The sequence below is a fragment of the Leptonychotes weddellii genome, chromosome 13 (genome assembly GCF_054177405.1).
Source record: "Leptonychotes weddellii isolate Sample4059 chromosome 13, ASM5417740v2, whole genome shotgun sequence".
Classification (NCBI taxonomy): Eukaryota; Metazoa; Chordata; class Mammalia; order Carnivora; family Phocidae; genus Leptonychotes; species Leptonychotes weddellii.
The window spans coordinates 67,381,508-67,390,629 of record NC_138381.1 but is presented as its reverse complement, the minus strand read 5'-3'; positions in this window follow the sequence as shown (position 1 = coordinate 67,390,629).

Genomic DNA, 9,122 nt, shown 5'->3' with positions numbered 1-9,122 from the left:
GAGGTGGGTCCAGTTACAAAACTCCATTTTGCAGAGAAGACGATCAGAGTGGTTAAGGGACTGCCTCGGTGTCCCATAGCAGGACCAAGATGGGAGTTGGATCTGGTGCTTATGATACCACAATATCACCTCATGACAGGGAATTGTAGTGCTGGGTGAGAGTGCTTGAGGCCCCTTGAGGCCAGAAAGAGGGTTAGTCCTGTCTACTTCCCTCCTTTTCTCCTCCTCCCTCCACCAGCTGGAGGCTTGCCACAAAGGCAGGCTGAACACATTCCCATGTGCATTTTGTGCTGGGGCTTAGGCAAAGCCCCTGGTTGGGGAGGGGTCAGGCTACTACCAGACCCCTCTTCCCCTGGACAGAGATGTGTGAAATGAGGAATGCACCCCGCCAGGCCCTTACACTCTTTGTACCATGACCTTAGGCTGCCCCCAGAATCATGCACAGGTGTGTACCACACAGCTTCTCCCAGCCTGGGAAGAACACACCCTCCAGTGGAAAGAACAGCTAAGGACAGCTTCTTGGCTCCTTCAGGTACCCACACTCTAGCAAGGTCACACCTGCCCCACCCCTGAAAGACAAGGCTCTTGCTGTCAGGAAATGCTTAAAAGCAGTTAATGGCTACCACGTGCTGAGCACTTCTGTTTGCTTGGCACTGTGTTGAGAGCTTCACGTGCGTGGCTTTCCAGCCTAGCAACAATCCTCTGACATAGTTATGCTTGTTGTCACCATCTTCCCCTCTTTTACAGATGGTGACACAGGTTCAGAGAGCTTAAGTCACGGGCCCAAAGTCACACAGCTAGAAAGTGGTAGGGCTGGGATTGGAACCTGTGTGCATCTGCCTCGTAGTCCCGAGCCCTCTTCAACAACAACAACAACAACAACAACAAAACAGCAACAACAGCAAACACTCCTTGAGCGCTGGGCCGGGAAAGATCCTAAGAGCTTTACGCAGGAGACCCTATGATTAAGGACTATTACAGATGAGCACATTGAGGCCGTATCCCAAAGTATCCAAACCTTTTTTCCCATAGCCAAACCATCCAGCGAAGGAGTTCTTTATGTAGTCCAGATAGTAACTTCTTATCAGATAGATCATTTGCAAATATCTTCTCCCATTTCGTAGGTCACTTTTCACTTTGTTGTGTCCCCCCCCCCTTTTTTTTTCTAATTTTAATTTATTCCTTTGAGAGAGAGAGAGAGCACAAGCTGGGGGCGGGGGTGGACGGTCAGAGGGAGAAGCAGACTCCCCAAAGAGCAGGGAGCCCAATGTGGGGCTCAATCCCAGGACCCCGGGATCATGACCTGAGCTGGAGGCAGATGCTTTAACCGAATGAGCCCCTGTTGTGTCCTTTTAAGCACGAACATTTTTCAGTTTGATGTAGTCCTATTTGCTTTTGTTGCCTTTTGCTTTTGGTGTCATATCTAAGAAATCATTACCAACTCCAATAGCATGAAGCTTTTCCTCTATGCTTTCTTCTAGGAGTTTTGTAGTTTTAGGTCTCACATTTAGGTTTTTAATCCATTTTGAACTTTTTTTTTTTTAAGTAAACTCTAACCCCAATGTGGGGCTTGAACTCGTGACCCCAAGATCAAGAGTCACATGCTCTAGGGGCATGTGCCTGGCTCACTCAGTAGAGCACGCGACTCTTGATCTCAGCGGGGTGGGAGGAGGTCCTGAGTTCAGACCACATGCTGGCTGTAGAGATTATGGGAGATTACTTAAATTAAAAAAAAGTCACATGCTCTGCCAACTGAGCCAGTCAGGTGCCCCTGAGCTCATTTTTGTAGATGACATAGGATAAGGGTCCAACTTCATTCTTCTGCATGTGGATATCTAATTTTTCCAACATAATTTGTTGAAGACATTGTCCTTCCCACATTGAATGACCTTGGCACCCTTGTCGGAGATCATTTGCCCATGTAAGTGAGGGTTTATTTCTGGGCTCTCTACTCTGTTCCACTGGTCTGTGTCTGTCTGTATGCCTGTTTTGATTACTGTAGTTTGTAGTATGTTTTTGTTTGTTTTACTTTGTAATATGTTTTGAAATCAAGAAGTATGAATCCTCCAACTTTTTCTTTCTTTTTTTTTTTTTGAAGATTTTATTTATTTATTTGTCAGGTAGAGAGCACAAGCAGGGGGAGTGGGAGAGGGAGAAGCAGGCTCCCCACTGAGCAGGGAGCCCAATGCGGGGCTTGATCCCAGGACCCCGGGATCATGACCTGAGCCGAGGGCAGACACTTAACCAACTGAGCCACCCAGTTGTCCCTGTAAAGATTTTATTTTTAAGTAATCTCTACATACAATGTGGCTTGAACTTAAAACCCTGAGATCAAGTCACATGCTTCACCTACTAAGCCTGCCAGGTGGCCCAGTGTTTTACTTTTTTTTTTTTTTTGAAGATTTTATTTATTTATTTGAGAGAGGGAGGGCAAGCTGGGGGAGAGGCAGAGGGAGAGAGAGAAGCAGGCTCCCCGCTGAGCAGGGAGCTCAATGCAAGGGCTCGATCCCAGGACCCCCGGATCATGACCTGAGCCAAAGGCAGACGCTTAACCAATTGACCCACCCAGGCGCCCCAGTGTTTTATTATTTTTGATGCTACTGTAATTGGAAATGTTTTCTTAATTTCCATTTCCAATTGTTCATTGTTAGTATGTAGAAACATACTTGATTTTTGAGTGTTGATTTTATAGATTGCAACTTTACTAAATTCGTTTATTAATTCTATCAGTTTTTTTGTGGACTCTTTCCTTTTTTAAAAGATTTATTTATTTATTTATTTTTAGATTTTATTTATTTGTTTTTGTGCGCGCGCGAGAGAGAGGAGAGTGTACAAGCAGGGGGAGGGGCAGAGGGAGAAGCAGACTCCCCACTGAGCTGGGAGCCGGATAAGGGACTCCATCCCAGGACCCTGGGATCATGAACTGAGCCAAAGGCAGACGCTTAACCCACTGAGCCACCCAGACGCCCCTATTTTATTTTAGAGACAGAGAGAGAAAGCAGGCAGAGGGGCAGAGGGAGAAGGAGAGAATCCCAAGCAGACTCCCTTCTGAGGGCCGTGCCTGACATGGGGCTCAGTCCCACAACCTGACCCGAAATCAAGAGTCAGATGCTTAACCGACTGAACCACCCAGGCACCCCTCTTTAGGGTTTTCTACATATACGATCATGTCATCTGTGAACAGAGATAAGTTTACTTCTTCCTTTCCAATTTGGATGGCTTTTATTTCTTTTTCTTGCCTCCTTATTCTGGCTAGGACTTCCAATACTACGTTGAATAGAAGCAGCCAGAGTGGACATCCTTGCCTTGCTCCTAATTTAAGAGGAAAAGCTTTGAGTATGAATTCTTTTTGAGATTTTATTATTTTTTCTGAAGTGGGCTCCATGCTGGGCTTGAACTCACGACCCCCAGATCAAGACCCAAGCTGAGATCAAGAGTCAGATGCCTAACCGACTGAGCCACCCAGGCGCCCCTTAAGATTTTATTTTATTTTACCTTTAAGATTTTATTTATTTATTTGACAGAGAGAGACACAGTGAGAGAGGGAACACAAACAGGGGGAGTGGGAGAGGGAGAAGCAGGCCCCCCGCCAATCAGGGAGCCCGATGCATGGCTCGATCCCAGGACTCTGGGATCACGACCCAAGCCAAAGGCAGACACCCAACAACTGAGTCACCCAGGCGCCCCTTAAGATTTTATTTTTAAGCACTCTCTACATCCAGCGTGGGACTTGAACTCACAACTCTGAGATCAAGAGTCGCCTGCTCCATACACTGAGCCAGCCAGGCATCCCTCAGTATAAATTTTTTAAAACATAACTATAATGCCATGATCATACTTAATAAAAATAACAATTTTTTAGTGTTATCTAATACTCAGACCATTTTTGGAGACCTTTGAGTGTCTCAAAATGTTTTTTTTTTGCACTTAGTTTTTCCAAATTATATCCAAATAAGTTACACCTATTTTTATACATGAATCAAATATTATATGAAAGAAGAAAAATAAAGAAAAACAAAACAACTATGAGATCAGAAGCACCCAGTTTGGAAGTCCCACCTTGCCACTCAGCAGCTATGTGACTAGGTAAGATACTTCACATCTCTGAGCTACTGTTTCCCCCTGTGTCGGATGTAAGAGGGGGATTAGTGTGATCAGCACAGAGAGCACTGAGCCCCTTGGGTGGCCTGTTGGGAGGTTTCCAGAAGGCCTTAGGTAACACTGGGCTGGGTTTAACTTAGCAGAGGTCTCCCTAAGGTGCTGATTCCCATCCCTCCTCTTACCAAACTGTGTCTCCAGTTGCATCTGAGCTCAGCTGAGAGTATTTCTCAAACTGAGCACAACCACCAAGGAAGCTGGTCTTCCTCAAAGCCCACATCTTCAGGAATCCAGGAGCTCCTCCAAACACCCCCTCCCCTCACCCCTTTCTCCATCCAGCCCCATCACGAGCCATACCCTTCTTTCAACCTAAAACATCCTGGTCCTCATCCAGCATCTCTTGCCTCCATGCTCACAGCAGCCTCCTCAATATCTCCCTGCTCCCCTCCACAAGGTCCTCTCTCAGATCTGTTCCCCATTGTATTTCCAAAGCAAACCTCATTCATCACTCTTCCACCCCATTGCCTAACACCCTTCATACCTTCCCAGTGGCTCTATATAAGAAACAAAACCAGGGATGCCTGGGTGGCTCAGATGGTTAAGCATCTGCTTTCAGCTCAAGTCATAATCCCAGGGTCCCGGGATCGAGTCCCACATTGGGCTCCCTCCTGGGCAGGGAGCCTGCTTCTCCCTCTGCCTCTTCCCTCTGCTCTTGCTCTCTCTCTCTCTCTCACAAATACATAAATAAATTCTTAAAACAAAAACAAAACCAGCCTAGAGACTCATCTGCCCCTACTAACCTCTCAGTATGGAGTGGGGTGGGATACCTTCTACTCCAGCCCCAATGGCCTTCTTTGGGCTCGTGATTAAAGTCTTCATGTTTCTCCCCATTTCAAGCTTTTGCACCTGCTGGTCTCTCCTCCTGGTATACTCCTCCCACTGCACTTCCTAATTACTCTTCCTTCTTCCTTCCCTTCCCCCTTCCTTTCCCTTCCCTCTTCCCTTTTCTTCTCAGTAATCTCTATGTCCAACATGGGGCTTGAACTCACAACCTGAAGATCAAGAGTCCAAGATAAAGAGTTGTATGCTCTACCAAATGAGCCATCCAGGTGCCCCTTACTCTTCTTTTGGATCCCAGTTGACCTTGACCCCCCTCCCCCCACACACACCCATACTAAATCAATGCTTTAAGGTGACCAGTTGTCCTGGTTTTCCAGGGAATGAAGGGTTCTTGGGACTCGGAACTTCCTGTTTGCAAAGCAGGATGAGTTGGTCACCCTATTAGTGCCTAACACATGGTCTTGCACACAGTGGATGCTAAGGGAATCTTTGTTGAGTGAATGCGTGAACTGCAGCTGTTGGTCCCACTCAGGAGGGGGCAGCCGCTGCTGAGCTCTGATCACACATTTCCAGGCATCTGGGGCAGTCCGATATTAATAGTAATTACTATTCACCAAGCACTTCCTCTGTGCCTTGCCTGGTGTTGAGTCCTCTCTGTTCGCCCTCACATTTAATTCTCAATCACCCAAGTTACGGGTAGCACTCTCATTTTATTGAGGTGAAATTCCCGTAACATAAAATTAACCATTTTATTTATTTATTTATTTATTTTTAAAGATTTTATTTATTTGACAGAGAGAGACACAGCGAGAGAGGGAACACAAGCAGGGGGAGTGGGAGAGGGAGAAGCAGGCTTCCCGCGGAGCAGGGAGCCCGATGCAGGGCTCGATCCCAGGACCCTGGGATCATGACCTGAGCCGAAGGCAGACGCCTAATGACTGAGCCACCCAGCCACCCCTATATTTTTTATTATTTTTAAAGATTTTATTTATTTGTCAGAGAGAGAGAGAGAAAGCACAAGCAGGGGGAGCGGCAGGCAGAGGGAAAAACAGGCTTCCCGCTGAGCAAGGAGCCTGATGTGGACTCGATCCCAGGACCCCGGGATCACGACCTGAGCCGAAGGTAGACACTTAATGGACTGAGCCACCCAGGTGTCCTGGGAGAGAGAGAATCTTAAGCAGGCTCCACGCTCAGCACAGAGCCTGTCGCAGAGCTCAATTTTATGACCCTGAGATCATGACCTGAGCCAAAATCAAGAGTACGCTTAACTGACTGAGCCACCCAGGCGCCCGTTTTTTTTAAACAATCTTTACACCCAACGTGGGGCTTGAACCCACAACCCTGAGATCAAGAGTCACAGGCTCTTCCAATTGAGCCAGCCAGGCACCCCAGTTTTTTTTTTAATTGTGGTAGAATATACATAACGAAATTTACTATTTTTACCATTTTGAGTGTACAGTTCAGTGGCGTTAATTATATTCACAATGTTGTGCAACCATTACCCTATTTATTTCCAAATTTTTCTCATTACTCCAAAGAAAAACTCTGTCACCGCTCAGAAATAATTACCGATTCCATCCTCCCCAACTCCTGGTACCCTCTGTTCTACATTCTTTTTCTTTTTTTTTTAAGATTTTTTTTTTTTTTTTTTTATTTGAGACAGAGAGAATGAGAGAGACAGAGAGCACACGAGAGGGGGGAGGGTCAGAGGGAGAAGCAGGCTCCCTGCCGAGCAGGGAGCCCGATGCGGGACTCGATCCTGGGACTCCAGGATCATGACCTGAGCCGAAGGCAGTCGCTTAACCAACTGAGCCACCCAGGCGCCCTCTGTTCTACATTCTGTCCCAGTGAATTGCCCATTCTAGGTACCTCATGTAAGTGGAATCACACAGTATTTGTCCTTTTGTGTCTGGCTTCTTTCACTTAATATAATGTCTTTTTTAAAGTATATTTTATTTTTAAGTAACCTGTACACCCAATGTGGGGCTCGAACCTACGACCCTGAGATTAAGAGTCCCATGCTCCGCCTACTTAGCCAGCCAGGTGCCCCTCATTTAGTATAATGTCTTTAAGGCTCATCCATGTTGCAGCACGTATGAGCACTTCACTCCTTTTTATGACTGAATAATATTCCGCTGTATGGCTAAAGCACATTTTTGTTTATCCATTCAACTGTTGATGGATACTTGGATTGTGTCCACCTTTTGGCTATGGTGGGTAATGCTGTTATGAACATTGGTGTGTAAGTGTCTGAGTCCCTGTTTTCGATTCCTTGGAGTATATACCTAAAAGTGGAATTGTTGGATCATATGGTAATTCAATGTTTAGCTTTTTGAGGAACCACCGGACTGTTTCTCATTGTAGATGCACCATTTTACCTTCCCACCAGCAATGCATGGGGTTTCCAATATCTCCACATCCTCACCAACATTTGTTATCTCCCTGCCCCCCCCCCTTTTTTTCTTTTCTTTTTCTTTTTTTTAAAGATTTTATTTATTTATTTGAGAGAGAGAGAATGAGAGAGAACACATGAGAGGGGATAGGGTCAGAGGGCAAAGCAGACTCCCTGCCGAGCAGGGAGCCCGATGCGGGACTCGATCCTGGGACTCCAGGATCATGACCTGAGCCAAAGGCAGTCGCTTAACCAACTGAGCCACCCAGGCGCCCCTGCCCCCCCTTTTTTAAAATAATGGCCATCCTCATGGGTGTGAAGTGGTATCTCATCATCAACGCTAAGCTCTGAGGCTGGTCAAGAGGTTGTAAATGAAACTTGGTCAAATGGAAAGTGCAGACTTTCAGGAGACGAACAGAAGGTAGGAGAAAACAGGGTGTCATTGGGGTACCTAGACCTGAATGTACACAGAGATGGAAAAAACTCACAAAGCCAGCACCGTTTTCAAATAATTTATTAGGAATTTAAAACTGAAAATAAAACCTGGAAAAAGAAGTTACAGATGTGGAGAGAAGAGACACCGGAGGGTGGTAACTTGCTGGCTTCAAAACACCGTGTAACATCTTTTTAAAAAATTCCCCAAACAAATCAGAAAACGGAATTCCAGGGCCCTGAGCCCATGGGTGGGCTCAGTGGGGGTGGGACGGGGGTCACAAGAAGGGGAGGAGAAGGAAGCTGAGTCTCTCATGACTCAGCTCAAACGTGTAGAAAATTAAAAATAAAAACCAATAAAATGCAGCTTCTCTTTTATTAGGAAACATTAAAAAAAAAAAAAAACAAGAAAACAAAACAAAACCACGAACAGCCGCGCATCTCAGTAACAAAGATTATTGCTTTGTGTTCTCAGGGCTAATAGGTTAAGCACCTCACACAGACAATTAACTCTCCAAAGGGGGTTTTCAGGGATGGGAACTATGATGGGGGAGAGAGCTTAGGTCCCCAGCCTCAGACCTGGGGGAGAGGGACACAGAGAGGGGGACAACAGCAGGTAGGTGGGCCTCAGCCCTGCCATGCCAGCCAGGTCACTCACTGTTCATGAAGAGTCAGACCCTGAGCCTCTTTTTCCTTTGAAGGGGGCTTGGGGGCTCGGGGCTGCCAAGGGGCTCTGCCGTGGGACCATCCTGGTGGGGAACTTCAGTGAGAGAATGTGGGGGTTCCCTGAGAAGCCCTTTGCTTTCCCCTGGGGTCCACCCCTTCCCAAAGTACCCCCTTGATGCCCGCTCATGGGGGGCTCAGAGCAGAAACCATGAAGGCCTGACCTAGGTAGGGGGCAGGGGGAGACCTTTGGAGAGTTAATTCCTTTCCAGCAGTGGCTCCGGGGCGAGCCCTTCTCTTTCCTCACCCTTTGGCCCCATGCTGGGTTTCTGGGGTGAGCAGGCCCAAGGCCTTGACCCCTAGGGCCTGAGCGAGCGGGCTTGCCTTGGCCACAGTTGAGGCCTGCAAGCTTACAGTAACGGTGTCTGAGGAGGAGACAGAAACACAGGGGGACACCTTTGCCAGGTGGGGTGAGGCGATGCCCTCACCCCTAAGGGGTCTTACAGAGGGGTAGGGGCTTCACCTCACAGTATTTACATATGATACAGGACGGGATGGTTCCAGGGGCTTGGCCTGGCTGCAACCCTGTCCTTTCCAGGGCTGGAGGGAGGTGGCCAGGGGCCCACACCCACATAGACATTTTGTTCTCAGCTGGTGGGGGGGCACCTGGCCCCTTGCCCCCTGCGGCCTGGGGCTT